This window comes from Aquarana catesbeiana, linkage group LG07, assembly GCF_042186555.1.
Source record: "Aquarana catesbeiana isolate 2022-GZ linkage group LG07, ASM4218655v1, whole genome shotgun sequence".
NCBI classification, from domain to species: Eukaryota; Metazoa; Chordata; class Amphibia; order Anura; family Ranidae; genus Aquarana; species Aquarana catesbeiana.
The window spans coordinates 255,509,186-255,531,670 of record NC_133330.1 but is presented as its reverse complement, the minus strand read 5'-3'; positions in this window follow the sequence as shown (position 1 = coordinate 255,531,670).

Genomic DNA, 22,485 nt, shown 5'->3' with positions numbered 1-22,485 from the left:
TTCTAGCTTTCCGGAGTATCTCTTCTTTTAGCCTATAATCAACCAGGCAGCAGATTACATCGCGGGGGGGGGGTATCGCTTCCTTTGGGTCTGAGGGCCCGATGGATTGTTTCCATTGCTATGTCTGTCTGAGGGGGCCTATCAAGGAGATTCTTAAATAGGCCAACTACTGTGGGCACAAGCTGGTCTGCTTCAGCTGATTCAGGCAAGCCACGGATCCTCAGATTATGGCGCCTACCTCTATTATCCAGGTCCTCCATGTGACGCTGGATGTCTCTGAGCTGCAGAGTGTGGGAATCCATCTTATGAGTCATGCTGCGGAGAGCGGTGTCATGCTGGGATGTAACTTTCTCCACCTCATGGACTCTAGCTGCCAGGAAATGTAGGTCTATGTGGAGGTCTGAGATAGTCGCCGATAGTGTATCTTTAATGTCTGCCGCGATGGCACGTAAGTCATTTAGACTTAAGTGATGCTGTGAGGATGCATTGTCATTCCCTGCTATGGTATCTGCAGGTCCTGGCGGCGAGTCAGTTAGCGGGGCACTCGTTGTCTGTAAGTGTTCATGGCAGGGCACCGCCATGTTTTTCCTCTGGGTCCGGAAGATCTCCGTAATGCTTTGGCTCGATCTCCCGCCTGTCTCGTGGGGAAAACGGGATCGGGAGGCCGAGGAGTTACGGGAGGCTGTCCCCATGGCTGCAGGTTAATCTCGGTGGGAGATACCTCCGATATAAGGTGGCTGAGTCCTGTGGTGGTGGGAGCTCTGATCTCAGGCAGCCATCTTCCAGCAAGGTCAAACCACGCCCCTTTGGAGCCATGATTTAACTGAGATCTGTGAAATAAAGGGAAGCTCATGAGAGACACGGACGAGATTTAAGGTATTTACTCTATTTGAAGTGGGCCTGGATACATCTTTGTTTGAGACCCTGGTGGACTTGTGAATGATGATGCCCTGCATATGTATTCTTTTGTTATGTAGATCGATCCCAGCCATCTTTTCCCTTTGTGGGTTTGGCTCCATGGTCCTCTGCTACCCCAATGTGTCTTCTCAGCCTTGGCGTCTAGGGAAGACTGGAGCAGTCTAATATTAAGACATACCAAGGTGAGAGGCTCATTTTGAATTCATAAGGATAGGTTTGAGATTTTTTCATATTATAGAATACTTGAAAGGCGGTTATGTGTCTTTTTTTAGATTCCCTAGATGGGTGTATCTGGTTCATATATAAAGGATACACCTTTGCCCCATGTGGCTCTCTCCTCCATCTGAGCTCCCAATAGAGATATTACCATATCAATAAAGATAGAGGTTTGTGGTGAGTACAGTTCATTTATGAGCTCTATATGGACTTGTGCTCCCTTCATCCCTAATACAATGCAAGTTTATTTTAATACATTGCAGGCATTGCTGCACTTTCAACAGATTGTCCCAACCACACATATCACATCCCTCCCTACGGGAGATCTGACAATTTTTGGACTGGTTTTGGATGCAGGTTTTAGGGCCGTTTGGAATCCTCCAAACTGTGCTCACTCCAAGACTCATCCCTGAGGTATGGAGCTTGGGCTTCCTTTGGGTTTGTGTGGGTGGGTGTAGGTTTTTTTTTTTTTCTCACTGAGGGGTGGGTGGTATTTCCCATGTTTTGTGGACGATATGGGGTCATGCATGTGCAATATTATATTGTGTTAATCCCATTGTACTGTATTGTATTAATTTTTGTGTTTTCTCCTTTTCTTTACACACTCAAGGTTGTGCATACTTTGCTGTCTTATACATATATATTTTTTACCTGAATATCCTCGTCCTTTTCCTGATGAAGCCGTCACGGCGAAACATGTCGAAACTCTAGGACGTGGGAACATTTTGCATGTGATTTCAGTTCTCTCATTTGTCAGGGTTAGAATATGTGTGCTTACCCAGGACTATGATTGTAACTGGAGTCCTTATTTTTATCTTGTCTTTTCTAAATAAATGATTTATATTTTTTATACTATTATATTTGTCTTGCCTTGTATATGATGTACCTTTAAAGTCCCATTCTCTCACTTTCTTCGCACCACTATTATTAGGGATGTTCGTACCTTTGTATGTTGTGTTTCTTTTTTGGTGCTGACCTCCCCCTTATGCCCTGTACACAAGGTCGGACATTGATCGGACATTCCGACAACAAAATCCATGGATTTTTTCCGACGGATGTTGGCTCAAACTTGTCTTGCATACACACGGTCACACAAAGTTGTCGGAAAATCCGATCGTTCTAAACACGGTGAGGTAAAATACGTACGTCGGGACTATAAACGGGGCAGTAGCCAATAGCTTTCGTCTCTTAATTTATTCTGAGCAAGCGTGCCACTTTGTGCGTCGGATTTGTGTACACATGATCGGAATTTCCGACAACGGATTTTGTTGTCGGAAAATTTTATAGCAAGCTCTCAAACTTTGTGTGTCGTAAATTCCGATGGAAAATGTGTGTTGGAGCCCACACACGGTCGGAATTTCCGACAACAAGGTCCTATCACACATTTTCCATCGGAAAATCCGACCGTGTCTACAGGGCATTATTCTTGAACCTGTGAAATAAATTTTTAAAGTACGTAAATAGATTTACAAATAAGACTGCTATGCATACGGTACGTTCATTAGATAAAGAGCAAAGAACTCACAGGCTATGCTTTTTAATACCAAAGGTTGTCATGTGTTAGCCAATAGGCAAGTATTTTGATCTGTTTTTGGTATTAAACTTTGTTCAATTTCTGTCCACAAAACATCAGAAGATGGTTTAAACCATTTTATTAAACTGATCTAATTGAACCGCTGTGTACTGTAATAATAATTTATGTCAACCTATCCCATTCCTTCATATTTCTTATGTTTAATCAGCTGCATATGAGAGCTCTGGGCTCTCTTGTTATTCCAAATAAACTTTTTAGTAAGGAGTTTAAAGACCAGAGATGGTCCAACTTAATGGGAATAGGCAAAATTCTAAACAGGTAGACCATTTGAGGTAGAAAAGCATTTTAAAGGAAACTAATCTTCTTGACCAATATAGGTAAAATTTAGCTAGATATGTCATTTCATTTGGAAAATGTATTAAGTAGCAATTTAAAATTCGAGCCACTTCAATGCAGATTCAGATGTAAGAGTAATACCCAAATATGGCATTCCTTTGTCATTACATGTACAAGGAAAGTTTTTTTTGTGAGTGCTGTTTGGTGGATTGGTCAACTCCTAAATCTAGTATTTGTGATTTAGAAAAGTTAACCTTGTAGTAAAATAATGTGCTAAAATGATATCAATATATATGGAGCAAAGATACAGTTGGATTATTCAATAACAGAATAACATTATCCACAAAAAAAATTATTTTCTGCAATCTATCTAATCTCCTGATGAGATTGAATAGCTTCTGCTAGAGGTTCTGTTAATACATTGAAAATGGATGGAGAGGGTGAACAACCCTGATGGGTACCACTAGTGATACAGAAAGATTTAGATAATATATTGGAGGTATAAACTTGGGCCAATAGGCAGGTGTATAAAGCTAAAATGGCTGTAAGTATATGTCCAGTAAATCCAAATTGAAAAAGTACCTGAGTCATATTTGTCCAGTGGGATCCTAGCGAATGCCTTCTCTGCATCAATAGAGAGCAGAAAAGAATTTACTTGACTGGTCTCTGCAAAATGGATCACGTTAAAAATTCTCCAATTAGCATCAGAGACCTGTCGACCTTTGGTGAAGCACACATGGTCCAGCTGGGTTAAGGTAGCAATGATAGTTAACAAATGACTGACTATAAGCTTTGCATATATTTCATATATTTTAATATCTGTATTCAGCAACAAAATCAGTCTGAACTTTTGTGGGGTTGTTTTTCTGGCTTAGGTATGTTGACAATAAAAGCCTTCAACATCTCTGGGGGGGGGGGAAGGAAGTAGTCAAAACTGCCTTAGAGCGAAGTGCACTGAGATGAAAATTTAAGAGGGTTTTGTATAATTTGTAATAATCACTAGAGAAACCATCTGGACCTGGCTATTTACCATTTGGAAGTGATTCTCTAATTTTGATGCTTTCTGGAAGTGAGAATGGAGTATTGAACACATGAGTTGAGCTTGAGAAAGCACAGGTAGGCTCAGTGAAGTCTTAGGCCTCATGTACACTGCTGCTGGTAAACGGACTATCAGAGGCAGTTGGCTGTTTTTTTCAGCTGCCCCTTAACTCATCCAATGTTATTTTATGTGTACATGTACACAGGTTCGTTAAATGTCGTTTTTAAGCAGTTAGAGGCTTTTCTTTGAAGGAAAAAAAAAATGAGTTCAGACGCCGAAGTTTCCAACGTTTCAGACGCCAAACGCTTGTAAACGCGGTACCAGCATTTAGCCGCATTTCGTTTATTGGTGTTTTTCATTTTTGGTTACTTAAAAAAATGTTTTTTTTTCAAACGCTTCTAAACGCAAACGCGGCAAAACGCGGCTAAACGCGACATGTAAACACGATATAAGAATGCCTCAATGCTGGTTTTCAGATGGCTGGGAAGTTTGAGCATCATTTTTTAAATGAAACTATTTCTTTAGGATTAATGATTTTATGTTTATGAATAAGATGTTATATTTTTGTTTTAGCTCTCTGTGTTATCACTCTTTTAGCCAAAAAATTCCCAGCCCAATTACCACTAGCGTAGTACAACGTTTTTAAGTTTTAATTGAGGGAGTATTTATCATATTGTTTACATAATGGGTCCTGTAACTCATGTCTAAAATTAAGCAGGGTGGAAGAAATTATTGGGCCCATCATTGCTTTATTTTGTTTCTCTAAAGCATTGATTTCAGAAAAAAGAAGATTTTTATGTTGCTTTTTTTTTCATAACATGGGAATTAAAACTCCATAAATACACAGGTGTGCAGGTTTTCTCTTTGATCACAGATATAGAAACAGCAGCATGGTCAGACCATGTGATGTCATATACAGTATATGCAGCAGTTTAAAGCAGGTGCAGGGCTTTGAAGATAGGGTTGGGCACCTTGCTTCCTCATTCAGTGTGGTGGTAGATGCACATAACAAAAACGATGAGGACCTGTCCTGGCTTAAACCTAAGATGGTGGACCTAGAGGACAGATCACGCCTTAAGAAACAGCTTTAAGATCCACGGCATCCCTGAATGTATACAGCCTGCACAATTACACAAATATGTCCGTGATCTCTTACACTCGATCTTGCTTACCATCGCTGAAGTGGAGTTGGTTATCAACAGAGTACATTGTATTCCCAAACCTCCCCATTGCTTGGATAATGTACCTCAAGATGTGCTTTTATATATACACTTCTGTCATATAAAAGAGAGAATGCTGGAGGTCTTTCAGAGATCTGATCAAATTCTGGAGCAATATTGAACGTTGCAAGTTTTCCCTGATCACTCACAGCATACTTTACAGATACATAAAAACCTGCTACCAGACACCAAAGCCTGAAGAAACCACAAGATCTTATACTTTTGCAGCTACCCCACCAAGTTTATCATCACAAGAAATAGCTCTACATCTTTTATTTCCACTGTGGAGGAAGGTCTTAAACTTCTACGTGATTGGGAGATACTTCCTGATGCATCCTCCTCTCAATCACCCTCAATGTTTCCACCTACTCTTTTTTCAGATTGGCTAGTGGTGACCCACAAGTGCAAAGGTAAAAACCCTTCCCAAGGAGGTACATAACTACCCCGACTCACTAACTATTTAGCATTATCCTCTGGGCTGCTGGAGTTATTACCATCTTGTTCGATACCCACTAGATTTATGCATAGTTTTTTACTGCATCTGGAACATAGAGGGCAGGAAAGTCAAATGAGCAGCCTAAATATTTACCTCCCTAGGCCAATCCCTGGGGAGGTGTGCCCAGTAGGTGGTTGAAGAGGGACATAAAAAGCCTGAGGCCTGGAGCAGCCCTGCCCTCCTCCTCCTCCAGTCCAGAATCATCCATTGCCCAATACATAATTTCTCTGAAAACCCCCTCTACACATTTTGTCATGTGCATGAGCAAGCATGCAAGAATTACACTGGTGTTGGTACCACATGATCATGGATACATTGCTGAGTTGTCTTCTCATTCCTGATTACCTGCTACCTGACCTGCGAATCCTGCCTTCCCGTGCATGGTCCAGCTTGCCTGATGACCCTGCCTCTGCTGGGTATGTGACAGGACCTTTCTGCAATATGTTGGTCTGCAGCCAACAGAATAGTGCAATTCCTGGATCCTGGAGGGCCTGTACAGAAAAAGTAAGGCCACTGAAAACTCCCATTTCCGAATTGAGTGGAAGCAATATGTGGAACAATGGCTTCTTCCTCCCAGGCTGTGCCTGCACCACAGCAGACTGGCACTTAGACCTAGAGGGTCCTGTATGGGGCTTCAGAGCAGTGCTGAACCTGGGGGTCATATCAGGACTTACATGCTCCAAGGCTGACAAGCACATGTAGAGGCAGGGGCTGGTGAAGCCAGGCCCTGACACCTGACCTCCAGCCAGTCTTTGCCATTTGATTTGGCAGCAACTCTCAGCTATGCCAAAATACCATATAAAGTTCTTAAGATCTTTTGTCCTTGCAGAATCAGAGAAAGGCAGTATGTACAGCTAAGCTGATGTTTGCCAAATGACAGCTATGCTCTGAATAAGGACTGCTTCGCATCTCATTCAAACCTTACCTTGAATCCCCTCCTACTGTCTCTTAACTCCATCAATCAGGTAAGAACTAGCTCTCTCTACTTTTACTTCCTAAACTATCCACCGTTTAGAAAAACTCTTTGAACCCAGACATGTAATCCCTGTGTAGGGATGAGCTTCGTGTTCGAGTCGAACCCATGTTCGAGTCGAACATCGTCTGCCGAATTGCGAACGATATGGGCCATTCGCGCCAAATTCGTGTGGCGCGTCACGGCCCATAATTCACTGCGGCATCGCAGTGCATTGCTGGCTGATGATTGGCCAAGCATGCACTATGACCCGCATGCTTGGCCAATCACAGCGCCGTCTGAACAGAGAGCCGTAATTGGCCAAAGCCAAGGAGGCTTTGGCCAATTATGGCTCAGGGGATTTAGCACATGCCCCACACTATATAAGGCCGCCTGCATGGCGGCCCTGTGTAGTGTGTGTTCCGGCGTTCATAGATAGAGAGAGAGAGACAGACAGTGTCATTTTATTTGAGTTAGATAGATTAGGCAGAACAGTCAGTCAGTTAGCTGCACTTACAGTGTATTGTGTATATATATGCATCCCAGGTGTTGCATATATATATATATATATATACACTGTATTCAGTTTAGCTAGATCCGTTCCTATTATCTTCTTACTGACAGGCAGGCTTGTCTTGTTACAGTATTTACAGATACCTGAAGAAAATTGCTGGTGTTCTTTTGATCCTATTAGTACCACAGTCAGGCAGCTAGACTATTTACAGTTAGTGCAGTGCGTCCTGCTCACAGTGTTCAGCTAAAACTACAAGTTAGTGTGGTGCGTCCTGCTCACAGTGTTCAGCTAAACCTACAAGTTAGTGTGGTGCATCCACCTCACAGTGTTCAGCTAAACCTACAAGTTAGTGCGGTGCATCCTGCTCACAGTGTTCAGCTAAAACTACAAGTTAGTGAGGTGCGTCCACCTCACAGTGTTCAGCTAAACCTAGAAGTTAGTGCGGTGCGTCCTGCTCACAGTGTTCAGCTAAAACTACAAGTTAGTGCTGCGCATCCTCCTCACTGTGTTCAGCTAAACCTACAAGTTAGCGTAGTGAGACCTCTGCACAGTGTTCATCTAAAGCTACAAGTTAGTGCAGTGCGTCCTGCTCACAGTGTTCAGCTATTTCCGTTCCTGTTATCTTCTTACTGACAGGCAGGCTTGTCTTGTTACAGTATTTACAGCTACCTGAAGAAAATTGCTGGTGTTCTTTTGATCCTATTAGTACCACAGTCAGGCAGCTAGACTATTTACAGTTAGTGCAGTGCGTCCTACTCACAGTGTTCAGCTAAAACTACAAGTTAGTGGGGTACGTCCACCTCACAGTGTTCAGCTAAACCTAGAAGTTAGTGCGGTGCGTCCTGCTCACAGTGTTCAGCTAAAACTACAAGATAGTGCTGTGCGTCCTGCTCACAGTGTTCAGCTAAACCTACAAGTTAGTGCGGTGCGTCCTGCTCACAGTGTTCAGCTAAAACTACAAGTTAGTGCTGTGCGTCCTGCTCACAGTGTTCAGCTAAAACTACAAGTTAGTGCAGTGCGTCCTGCTCACAGTGTTCAGCTAGATCCGTTCCTGTTATCTTCTTACTGACAGGCAGGCTTGTCTTGTTACAGTATTTACAGCTACCTGAAGAAAGTTGCTGGTGTTCTTTTGATCCTATTAGTACCACAGTCAGGCAGCTAGACTATTTACAGTTAGTGCAGTGCTTCCTGTTCACAGTGTTCAGCTAAAACTGCAAGTTAGTGGGGTACATCCACCTCACAGTGTTCAGCTAAACCTAGAAGTTAGTGCGGTGCGTCCTGCTCACAGTGTTCAGCTAAAACTACAAGTTAGTGCTGTGCGTCCTGCTCACAGTGTTCAGCTAAACCTACAAGTTAGTGTAGTGAGACCTCTGCACAGTGTTCATCTAAAGCTACAAGTTAGTGCAGTGCGTCCTGCTCACAGTGTTCAGCTAGATCCATTCCTGTTATCTTCTTACTGACAGGCAGGCTTGTCTTGTTACAGTATTTACAGCTACCTGAAGAAAATTGCTGGTGTTCTTTTGATCCTATTAGTACCACAGTCAGGCAGCTAGACTATTTACAGTTAGTGCAGTGCGTCCTGCTCACAGTGTTCAGCTAAAACTACAAGTTAGTGGGGTATGTCCACCTCACAGTGATCAGCTAAACGTACAAGTTAGTGGGGTGCGTCCTGCTCACAGTGTTCAGCTAAACCTAGAAGTTAGTGCGGTGCGTCCTGCTCACAGTGTTCAGCTAAAACTACAAGTTAGTGCGGTGCGTCCTGCTCAAAGTGTTCAGCTAAACCTACAAGTTAATGCTGTGCGTCCTGCTCTCAGTGTTCAGCTAAAACTAGAAGTTAGTGTGGTGCGTCCTCCTCACAGTGTCCAGCTAAACCTACAAGTTATTTTTTTTGCGAGCTCTGCACAGTGTTCAGCTAAAGCTACCTGTAGAAGGTTGGTGGTGTTTTCCTGATCCTATCACTACCACAGGCAGCTAAAAAAGCTACAAGTTAGTTTTTTGCGAGCTCTGCACAGTGTTCAGCTAAAGCTACCTGTAGAAGGTTGGTGGTGTTCTCCTTCTACAGGCAGGCAGTTGATTTTGCTAGCTGCAGTATCAGTACATATATATATATATATATATATATATATATATATATATATATATATATATATATATATATATGCTTAGTGCAGCTACAGGCCATTAGTATGTCTGGAAGGCCAAGAAGGAGAGGCAGACAGTCACAAGCCAATAAGAGAGGGCAAGCAGGCTCTGTGTCTAGTGCTGGTCGTGGAGACGGTGCATCCTCATCAGCACGTGGCCATGGGACACGCTTGGCCTTTTTTTCGGCAGCTGGCCGTGTTGAGCCGCAACATGCGGAAGACTTGGTCGAGTGGATGACCAAGCCGTCCTCATCCTCCTCATCCTCTCTCACCCATGCCCAGGGTACTTTGTCTGGCAAAGCAGCGGCCTCTTCCCTTGGCTCAATGTCATCAGTGACTCCTTCCCTAGCCCCACCATGTCCTCCTGAGGAGTCCCTCGAACTGTTTGACCACAGTGTTGGGTACATGCTCCAGGAGGATGCCCAGCGTTTGGAAGGCTCTGATGATGATACTGAGCTCGATGAAGGCAGTAACTTGTGCACGGACAGAGGGGGTGCCCAAGAAGGACAGCAATCTGGCAGTCATGCTCCCCCTGCTGCAGCATACTGCCAGGTTTGCTCCAGTGATGAGGAGGGAGGGGATGATGAGGTCACTGACTCAACGTGGGTGCCTGATAGGAGAGAGGAGGAGGAGGAGGCGGCACATCACCAACGAGGCAGGATGCCCTCCAGGGGCCAGCCTAAGGGCAGCACCTTGACTGCATCACACCCCAAAGCTCCACATGTGCAGGGCGCTGCAGTCTCTGCGCGTTATTCAAAAAGTTCTTTGGTGTGGGCCTTTTTTGAGACGAGTGCATCAGATCGCACCGCTGCTATTTGCAACATATGTCTCAAGCGTATCTCGCGTGGCCAAAACATCTCCCGCTTGGGTACCACATGCTTGACCAGACATATGTTGACCTGCCATGCAGTTCGTTGGCAAGCGTATCTAAAAGACCCACACCAAAGAACAAAGAGGACCTCTCCTTGCTCCTCATCAGCTGAGATCTCCAACCCCACTATACCTTCAGTCCTCTCTGAGACCTGCACTGAGAGGAATGAAGGTGTAGAATTAGGTGTGTCACAGCCAAGTACTTGTGGGCAATCTGCTTTTGGTACACCGACATCAGATTGTACCAGGCAAATTTCCCTGCCCCAGCTGCTGCACCGCCAAAAGAAGTTTGCTCCCAGCCATCCACATGCCCAGCGGTTGAATGCTAGCTTGGCAAAATTGCTAGCACTTCAACTGCTGCCTTTTCAGTTGCTAGACTCTGCCCCTTCTGTGAGTTTGTGGAATGTGTGGTTCCTCAGTGGCAGGTACCCAAACGCCACTTTTTCTCACGGAAGGCGATTCCGGCTCTCTACCGGCATGTGGAAGGCAATGTCCATGCCTCGCTGGACAGGGCGGTCAGCGGTAAGGTGCATATTACCGCTGACTCATGGTCCAGCAGGCATGGACAGGGACGTTACCTAAGTTTCACGGTGCATTGGGTGACTCTGCTGGCAGCTGGGAAGGATGCAGGACAAGGTGCAGTAGTGTTGGAGGTTGTTCCGCCACCACGCCTCCAAAATGCTAATGATTGTGACACACCTCTCTCCTCCACCCCCTCCTCTTCTTCTTCCTCCATGGCCTCTTCCTGTGCTTTGTCCTCGGAACCAGCAGTGCTCCGTAGGCGTTCAAGGGGCTACTGAAGTATGCAGGCCAAAAGATGCCATGCGGTGCTTGAGCTGGTGTGCTTGGGGGACAGGAGCCACACTGGGGCAGAGGTTCTGTCAGCTCTGCAGGGGCAGGTTCAGAGGTGGTTGACGCCACGCCAACTTAAGGCAGGAATGGTGGTTTGTGACAATGGCACCAACCTCCTCTCTGCCCTCCGACAGGGACAAATGACCCATGTGCCCTGTTTGGCTCACGTCCTTAACTTGGTGGTGCAGCGGTTCTTGGGCAGGTACTCGGTCTTACAGGATGTCCTGAGGCAGGCCAGGAAAGTCTGTGTGCATTTCCGCCGGTCATATAATGCCAGTGCTCGGCTGACGGACCTCCAAAAGGAGTTTAACCTGCCCAAGAACCGCCTAATCTGTGACATGCCGACCAGGTGGAACTCAACGTTGGCCATGCTGCAGCGGCTGCACACTCAGCAGAGGGCCATCAATGAGTACCTGTGTGACTATGGCACCAGGACAGGGTCAGGGGAGCTTGGTTGTTTTCCTCACGCCAGTGGGCCATGATCAGGGATGCATGCACTGTCCTGTCACCATTTGAGGAGGCCACAAGGATGGTGAGCAGTGACAGCGCATGCATCAGTGACACTGTCCCCCTTGTCCACCTGTTGGAGCACACGCTGCGTGGAATAATGGACAAGGCACTTGAGGCAGAACAGAGGCAGGAAGAGGAGGACTTCCTTAGCTCTCAAGGCCCCATTTATCCAGACAGTGTTCCTGCGTGCCCGCCGATCACACAGGAAGAGGAGGAGGAGGAGGAGGAGGAAGATTGTGTCAGTATGGAGGTGGAGCCTGGCATTCAGCATCAGCTGCAGTCTTTAAGGGATCAGTCCCAAGAAACACATGGACTTGTACGTGGCTGGGAGGAGGTGGCTGCGGACCATGTCGTCCTTAGTGACCCAGAGGACTCCGGACCGAATGCCTCAGCAAACCTACGCTGCATGGCCTCCCTGATCCTGCAAAGCCTGCGTAAGGATCCTCGTATTCGTGGTATCAAGGAGAAGGACCAATACTGGCTGGCAACCCTCCTTGATCCACGTTACAAGGGTAAGGTTGCGGACCTTATCTTGCCATCACAGAGGGAGCAGAGGATGAAGCATCTTCGGGAGGCCTTGCAGAAAGGTCTATGCAATGCGTTCCCAGAGACTGGGAGGTTACAAACTCCTGTTTCTGGACAACGTGTTGCTGAGGTTTCGGTCAGTCAAAGAAGGAGCGGTGGAGAAGGTGGCCGTCTGACCGATGCGTTCAGACAATTTTTTGGTCCGCAGCCCCAAGGTATGATCGGTTCCAGCAACCATCGCCAGTGTCTGTTTTACATGGTGCAGGAATACCTAGGGGCAAAATCTGACTTGGACACCTTTCCCACCGAAAATCCTCTGGGTTACTGGGTCTTGAGGATGGATCACTGGCCAGAGCTTGCACAGTATGCAATTGAGCTACTGGCCTGTCCTGCATCCAGCGTTCTTTCGGAACGCACATTCAGTGCTGCTGGAGGCTTTGTAACCGATCACAGGGTGCGTCTGTCCACCGACTCAGTCGATCGACTGACCTTCATAAAAATGAATCAGTCTTGGATCACCACCAGCTACCAAGCACCTGATGCTGATGTAACCGAATAATTTTTTTAAAAATCTCAGATCCCTTTAAAGACTGCCTATGCTGATGCTGAGTGACTATCCCTGAGTAATTATCCTCTTCCTCCTCAATCATCATGCTGGTAGCTTGTAAGAACATTTTTGGTTCTGGGCGCCACCACCAGTGCCTAAGGCCCAATTTTTCAGCCCCTGTTTAATAGGGGCGTGTAATTACAATTTTTGATGCAATACTTTGCAGCAGGGCTCGTTTCTACGTTACAACTAGAGTATCTGTGAGGGGTTGCAGTGTTGTGGCACCAGCACCAGTGCCTAAGGCCCAATTTTTCAGCCCCTGTTTAACAGGGGCATGTAATTACAATTTTTGATGCAATACTTTGCAGCAGGGCTCATTTCTGCGTTCCAACTAGAGTATCTGTGAGAGGTTGCAATGTTGTGGCACCAGTGCCTAAGGCCCAATTTTTCAGCCCCTGTTTAACAGGGGCCTGTAATTACAATTTTTGATGCAATACTTTGCAGCAGTGCTCATTTCTGCGTTCCAACTAGAGTATTTGTGAGGGGTTGCAGTGTTGTGGCACCAGCACCAGTGCCTAAGGCCTAATTTTTCAGCCCCTGTTCAACAGGGGCATGTAATTACAATTCTTGATCTAATATTTCACAGCAGGGCCCATTTCTGCACCCACCAAGAGCGAGTGAGGACTTACAGTGTTGTGGCACCACCACCACCAAAGGCCCAATTTTTCTGCCCTTGTTCAACAGGGGCATGTAATTACAATTCTTGATCTAATATTTCACAGCAGGGCCCTGTGGGGGCTTACAGTCTTGTGGCCACAACAACACCTAAGGCCCAAATTTCTGCTGAGTATATAGGACAGGCCCCTACTTTCAAACATCTAACTTACAAACGACTCCTACTTGCAAACGGAAGGAGACAACAGGAAGTGAGATTAAATCTACCTCTAGGAAGGGAAATTCTCTCCTGTAAGAGTTAATATGGGAAAAACATTTCTCCTTTCCACTGATGCTTTCCAATCCTTGTTCCACAAAAAACCCCAAATTTTCAAAAAACATTTGTCATTGGGACAAAAAGTGAGGTGAAATCTTCTGAAGAGGAGGAAAGACAGCAAAACAAATGTCACAGGGGGGATAACCCTTCCCTATGTTTTCCAAAAAGCTTAAAAAAGATTTTTTGGCTGGAGCTAAACACGTTAAAAATGTACCCGTTAAAAATTACAAACAGATTCTACTTAACAACAAACCTACAGTCCCTGTCTTGTTTGCACCGCCTGTATACTGCTGTTCAGAGTATATAGGGCCTGGTGGCCCCACACCTTTCCTTATTTTAATTTGGGTGCGGGGTTCCCCTTAATATCCATACAAGACCCAAAGGGCCTGGTAATGGTCTGGGGGATACCAATGCCGTTTGTCTCACTGATTTTCATCCATATTGCCAGGACCCGACATTACATTAAATCCGCAAGCAGTTTTAAATGAGATTTTTTCCTTTAAAAATGACATTTTGTGCAGGGACTGTTCTAAACACGGGAAACACGCGCCACTTTACAGGCATACTATAGACACACCCCAGGTACGATATTTAAAGGAATATTTCACTTTTTTTTTTTTTACTTTAAGCATCATTAAAATCACTGCTCTCGAAAAAACGGCCGTTTTTAAAAGTTTTTTTTGCATCGATACATGTCCCCTGGGGTAGGACCCGGGTCCCCAAACCCTTTTTAGGACAAGACCATGCAAATTAGCCTTTAAAATGAGCACTTTTTATTTTGAACGTTCGAGTCCCATAGACGTCAATGGGGTTCTAACGTTCGTGTGAATTTTCGGTCCGTTCGCAGGTTCTGGTGCGAACCGAACCGGGGGGTGTTCGGCTCATCCCTATCCCTGTGCCTCTGTTTATTTTTTTTCCTTGCTCTGGGCCTATCTTTCTGAATGGGTTCTTCATTAAATAGGTGACACCTAATTAATGGCAAGTGAAGAAGCCTGACAGAGATTTTGTCCCTTCAAAGGGTTCATGACTCAAATTATTTTAATCATTCTGTTGCACTTATCACATGGAATTGTGCCCCATTTTGAGTTTGTAGAACCAGCTATTTAGTCCTGTTGTTTCCAGATGTTACCCAGATCAAATAATTGAATAGATTGTGATCTATGTTGTAAATATTCTGTACCTGGTGGATTGAAAAAAAATGTATGTTGTGATTGTGAAGTACTTGTTAAAAATTTCCCAGTTAAGTAGCATAGTATGTGTAATATTACTTGAATGTTGACCATACTTATTGCAAATTTCAGATTTCCTGTGCATTTGGATACATCTCTTTGTAAGGAATCAGTTGTAAAATAAATGATCTCACACATTACACTTTTGAGCAAACCATTGAACAGCTACCGCCTATCCAAAAAATCCACAAAACACAATACCATGTCTGTGAAATAACAGCTTCAATTTCACTGTTTGAGAACAATTTCACTCCTTTATGACAAAGACTAATTCCACTGTGGCTCAACTATTTAAAAACACAGAAAAGTACTTGTAATGCAAATGACTATGCATATAACCAGAATTATACTTGTAAATGCACCAGGTAACAACAAAGTCTTACAAAACTAAAAAAGTAAGGGCTCTTTGTTGCTGCATCTCTGTACAAACAAACTGACAGTGGTCACCAATCTATTTCAGAAGAGCTTAGAAGAAAATGTTTTACAAGAGCAGGATTCACAAAGAAAAGAACAAACATTAACTCCCCCTACAGTCTATGAGTAAATTGAAACATCTAGTGACCAACCACCTGACAGTCAGTGCAAATCATAAAGGAGAAAAGACAAAGGTAAGAACTATTGATACCAATATTTTATCACAAACCCTTTCTCAAGCCAGTGTATGTTGTGCAATCAGCTTTTTGCTGCCGTCTATCATTATACAGCTTCATCATACAGCTTTAACTCAAAGTATAAGTGCTGATCCATTTGGGCTCATTTGTCCCCATAGACTGTATACTGTATGTGCAGCATAAAGAGTGAGACTATGGACATTGATGTTTATTTTTGTATGGCTATGTGTGGCTCTTTCATTTAATATCAGTAAATATCTTTGAGTGTACCTCAATGGGTGCAAATTTTTCACACATATGGTGATGTATTGTGTATCTGATCCACTTCACCCACTTCACCCACTTAACCCACTTCACATAGACTCTTTGGCTGACTAGCGCTTCACCATATACAGTCACGGTACTTACATTACCAGCATCCATCTGTCTCCAGCATTCAATGTACCTCATCGGATCAGCTACAATTTACATTTAATCATCCAGGAGATCTTCATGCTCATCCCAAATTGCATGTATATGTATCAGCTTCATGTCCACATTTGTTAGGACTATCATTGTGATATATCCATTGTCCTAGAAAAACAGCAACACGATATCCCATTCAAGTATAATAATATACATATGTGAGATTATTCAAGCCCTGATTAGGACATTCATATCTCAAGTTACATTTGGGATACTGCACAGCTGTTTTGCAAACCAAGGTGGATAATGCTTCATGTCATCCAGTATCAGGCTTGATAGCATATTCAGCAGCTCCAGCTCGGGGACCAGGAGGAGGATTGCTCAATTAGCATCTATTTTTTATCATTCAGCGTTGCTTTTTCACAGTCTGTTTTTCTTATTTTTGTTAAATATTATCAGTAGATATTGCAGAGAAATGGATCCACCTGTGTGGTCCTGTACGTGGGATCCCCAATTTTTAATCTTTGTATTTTTCAATAAAGTTATTTGCCATTGATCTCATCACATTGCAGCTTCTACCTCTGCTATCAGGTGGACCGCTATGGTCCCTCTTTTTTCTTTTCCTTTTCTTTTTCTTGCAAGCCTTTTTGCGACTTGGGAGGCAGCCCGTCTTATTGACGAATCGTGCTGGTCTATTGATTGTTATATTGGACACGAGCAGATTCATATAAGTGGTTCTTTTTATTACTGTATAAGTCTGGTTGATCTGTTCACTATTGCAGACAAATCTAGTTTTATTGGGACTCCAGCATTCATTAGGCTAATTTTTGTACAGGCAATGTCTGTGTCTCAATAATTCCAACAAAATCATATATATCTCATTATATTGCTACAGTGCAATCCTATATTGGTATACTCTATGATCTGCTTTGTGCTTTGCCAATTTGCGTTTAACATAACTTATGTTAAAAGTATCTATAGGCTTTAGTGTTTTGATATTTTCCATCTAATTTTGATTACAGTACAGTTCTTGTTTGCCTTCTAATTGATGAATGTTAGGTTTATAATTTTACTTGTATTGCTCACCTCCGGAGGAACAACTGGAAAAGAGTTGGGTCTCCCTTACCTGTTCAGAGGCTGCCAGTCCAGGTACCAGCTCCAGAAGCACACCAACAAAATTCAGACTCAGTCCAGGGTGTCTTTTACAGTTTTTTTGCAGATTTTGAATTATGGAGGAAAGTGGGATGAGAGTGCAGGATACTTAAAAACATGTGCAAGTCTTAGAGTACAGATTCTCAAACAATGTACTGTATTCAAAGTATTGGACCCTTAAGTAGCAGCCTCAAAGTTATGCTGGAAGTAAAGGGGAAAGCCAGTTAACATGAGACTCTATACGTGTAGTCCCAGTCATTGCAGCAATCTCTGACATCTAACCTTCAAATCACTTGCACACCTAGACCTATAGGCGAAAGATCCTACTCACAATGCCCAGAGGCAGCGTCTAACCAGCTCCCCAGACACATTTATCTTCTCCCCAGCCACACCTTCTGGGCCAGCCTCCCAGGGATTGGTTAAGGACAGATAAATATTCATAATCCAGTGACCCTCCTACATATTTCTGGAACATCCAGAGGCAAGCAGAAACAATCAGCCACCTGGTTTAGGGTTGAACCTAAAGATCTAAACAGTAAATTGCAGCTCAGTTGGCTATGGCAAAGCTATATACTAAATTTAGTCAGCGCAGGGCGCTACAGCCTCATCAGTTTCTGCAAGGCGATGTGTATATATATAATTGTTTTTATTTATGGGTTAGGGTTTAGGGGTACAGTTATATGAATAAAGATATCTATTTTTCCTGTTTTTAAAGATATGTGTGTATTGGGTTCGCCTTTTAGTGCTTGATAGCTTTTTGACGAACACCTAAAACTCTTTATACATTTTTTTGTCTTACTATTATAGTTTTATGTCAAAGTGATTTCCCAGGTTTAGTGGATTTTTTGCCCTTGAGGGAATTCTTTTAAAATTGGGAATTGGTTCTTCCAGAGAGCTATTTACCTATCCAGTTCATGTTTTAAGATTAATCTTTGAAAAAAAAAGTTTTTTAAATATTTCTAATTTGTTTGTACCTGAAAAGTCCCCATTTTTTTTCTTGAGCATTCATTTCTGCTAATGGGCACAGCATGCTAAATTCAGTTAGAGGACTGCACCAAATATTGCTTATGGCATGCAGGTGTGAGGTACTGAGCACTTGATTATCTTAGTGTGATGAAACACCGCTTGGGTGCTTCCGCCAAACAGTGCCTCCTACCCTCCAAACTGTTCCAGACTGAGAGCTAATACCAGCTCTTTTACCCCAAACATCATACACAGACAGGATGTTGGTATAAGAACCAAAGGATTGACTGTTTATTGAACAGAAATACAGGTTTTTATACACTTCAAACGTAGGTCAGTCACCACAATAAAACCAAATATTTACCCAAAACATCACACAATGGTTATATAACAAGCAAAAGTTGACACAAGGCTAATACCATCATAAGAACCTCCAAAAGTTAGCCAAATTTTCCAACAGACAGAAACAATAGGTCACTCAATTAATAATGAGAATGCATACCTAGGAGGCACACAGTGAGAGAGACACAAACTTATGTATACTGTCCACCGGGCAAGTCATCAGAAGACAAACAATGTTCCAGCAGTCTGATAAAGTGTAATTAAATTATCTTCACAGATTCCTTTAGGGATATTGTTGATAAATATTTCTGTCCCATTTGAAGGAACCTCGCCAACCCAGTCTGCAGGAGGGCCACCATATTCTCGCTGACTATTAACCTGTACAAGATTAATATTACATCTTGCCATCCACTCCAGAAGGGATGTTTTATTGTCCTTATTCAGAGAATTAATCCAAGCCTCGCTCTCAGCGTTCCTCACATTGTTGTCCATCATTGGAGAATGATCTGCGCTCTTCATGAGCCATAATCAGTGGGTAGGAGGCTTGCCCCTAGTCCTCTCCAAAAGCCCCTGTCCTGATTGGGTCTGTCACACATAGGAATTCTCTTTGTGACCAATGTCCATTCATTGTCAGTGTATTTATCTTTCTAATGTAGCACCTACCCCCAGAGGAGCCTCTGGATGTATCAGATTCTCTGTTCTGGTGTAACATAAATACCAAAAGTTCTATATTGCAGCTAAACTACAGATCCTTTACACAGTACCAGGACAAGAAATAACGTGGAATCTCCCAAATGGGAAACAAACAGCAAAAATTAAATATAGTTTTAACCCTTCACAAATGTAACACTGGGCATTGTTACTGATAATGCAGAACTTTATGTGCCCACAAAATGGCAGTGGTTGCTGCTTTGTTTTGGCCATAGCACTAATACAGGTGCTCAGAGCATTCTAGGAATCGTAGTCTCAATTGTGGACTCTGGATACAGTTAAGCTAAGATATTGGCCAAGCTAATGACCAGCAAAAAAGGAGAGGAACGAGGAGGATAAACGAAAAGCCCGGGAAGAAGCCAGCCAGTTGGGGAGAGTTGCAACAACCAGAAAGGTGGATGGGAGAGCTGTGCTTTACTGAACAGGGCCAAAATGGAGATCTAAGGACAGACTGTTAAATTGAATGTCAAGCGCAAGAGAGGATCTAAGGTGGTGTGGTCTTTCCAGAACCACCATGAGCTGCACCTGCCTGGACTACTGCTACTGCATTACCAACTAAGGGAGCCCCCCCACTGTGCAGAGAGAGCCTTTCAATATCCAGAGATTACCCTAGGTGAGAAGGACCAGATGAGAAGGCCTTGAACACATTTAACAGCTCAAAATAATTAGAGACTCCCCTTTGCAAATCAGACTCAGAGGTATCTTCTTTGTACATTTGTTCAGTTCGTCTAAAAAGGAACCAAAGTACTCTATTGCTGTCCTTTCCCACTGGCAGCAGGAGACTCCAGTGCCAAAGACAATTTCAACTGTTGCTTTCCCAGACTGCTGACTATGTCTATACCCCTTTCCACACTGGAGGTGCTGCACATAAACTTGAGTAAAACTCCTTTAAATCCCCTGTTCACAGTGCATTCTAAAGTACATGCATTCATCTACATAACCCCCTACTCCTAAAGAAGCACACCCACTGGCTAAGGATAACCTGTCAACTATATGTCCCTGAACTTTTCGTGCCACAAAACACAACTGTTTATGTGCGCCAACGTTAAAGGACCCCACCTGAACCAGCAGAAGCTAACATTCAGAACTGTCCAGATTTTGTGGCCTACCTGGAGGCAGAATCTGGTTGAGTGAATCATGCCAAATTCCCCAGGCTAAGCCTAGTCCCTCTGGTCCAAGAGTCCTCAAGTGAACAAGTTTTATATTCTGTTAACCTTTCTCATTCACCTGAGGCATAATCTCTCTCGTGGAGGGCTACTGTTTATGCTTAGTACTGCAGTACATACCAAATTCACTCCTAGGGGTACATATCAGTAGAATAATTCCATGCGGACATCATCTTGATTAGAACAATTGTAAAAACAAATAATTTATAGGGAACTTTAACCCTTACCTACTCTATGGAAAACTAAAGAAAAAGTTTTATCCATACATATACTTCACCAGTTCCCACCAGGAATATAGCAAAACGACGGCCAGGTGGCACTTTTGCCGATCCAGGTGGATGTCATATGACGTCCTTCCGGATTGCTCATGGCTCAGGGGCTACGCTGCAGCGTGATCTGTCACAGCCGATGACTGATCAGTGTATCAGCCCGCTGGCGGGTACCATGTGATCACGGTAACCAATCACAGCAGATCACATGACAATTGTAAACAATCGATGGCTTCCTTTCATGACATCCATTGTGTACAATTGTGTTGCTAGCTGTGATTGGTCACAGTGATGACATGGTACAGAGTCAATCACAACCCATTTGTAACATGTAATTAGCTGTGACCAATCACAGCTAATCACAACAAAACACACTAAATGAAACAGTTTCATTTAGTAAAAATGGTTGCTTATACCTGTGAAATTCACTGGTATAGACAAAAATAAATAAATCCTGATAACTTCCTCAGAATAATAAAGTATTACTATGGTAACACTGTATTGCTCTGGTCACAATAAGAAAAAAAAATAATAAAAAAGAAAAAATATATATCATTTATTTATTTATTTTACATACTGTCACTCCGTGTTCCTGATCACCACTACACTTTTTATATGATAACGCTGTACTGTGCTGGTGGCTGTATGTTGAAAAAAAATTTTTGATTTTATTTTTTAACTTCTTCATTTTCCAAAAGATTGTGACAAAAAAAATTACAACTTAAAAAAATTCCCTATGCCTCTTACTAAATACCTTACTGTTTACTTTCCAAAAAGAGGTAATATGGGGTATGTTTGTACTGTCCTGGTGTTTTCAGGCCTCAAGAAATGAGAAAGGCCATAAGTACATCAGCACTGATCGATTTTCAGATATATATACCATAATTTGTGAACTCTATAACTTTCCTGTGAAGATATGTGAGTAATTTAACTCAACACCTGTGTGAAGATAAACGAATGTGTTGATACAAAATAGTATGCAATATCTTACAAACAAGGGAGAGCTGGTCGTTATAAAGGCAATTGCTTAGCAATGAATAAACCAGAAATTAATTAACCGCGCTCCCAATAAAGTGCATGTTCATCAATAACATCAATTGTGTGACAAGTGAATAATGTGCTAAAAAGATCCAAGAAATGTCAATGTAAACAAAAGATGAAGTTCCATGAACACTCCATAATATCCAAACGCCTCTGTGATCAAAATCACCCGTGACTTAATGTGTCTCCTCTTCACCAACATTCACATGTGCATCCTACTCACTGGAACGTATTGACCTCCATTACGGGTAGTCAAAGACAGCATGGTTGGATGTTTCCATTTGAAGAGAAAGACAGCCCAAGGCAAGTTGTCACTGACGTTGCTCCTAGATTTCCTAGGTACTCATACCGGCCCATTTAGAGGTAAAAAAGAAACCTCGTATTGTGTAGTATTTAAAAATGTTTAAAAAGGCACACTACTCCGTGTGAATGTACTAAAAAACATTCACATGCTGTAGTGTGTCTTTTTAAACATTTTAGAACAAATTTTTGGATCTACTGCAAGATGAGAGGTTTCTTTTTTACCTCTACATGGGCCGGTATGAGTACCTAGGAAATCTAGGAGCAACATCAGCGACAACTTGCCTTGGGCTGCCTCTCTCTTCAAGTGGAAACACCCAACCATGCTAACTATGACTACCTGTAATGGGGGTCAATACGTTCCGGTGAGTAGGATGCACATGTGAATGTTGGTGAAGAGGAGACACATTAAGTCACGGGTGATTTTGATCACAGAGGCATTTGGATATTATGGAGTGTTCATGGAACTTCATCTTTTGTTTACATTGACATTTCTTGGAACTTTTTAGCACTTTATTTACTTGTCACACAATTGATGTTATTGATACACATGCACTTTATTGGAAGCGTGGTAATTACTGTATTTATTGGCTTATAAAACTCACTTTTTCATAATGAAAATCGGGTGCAAATAG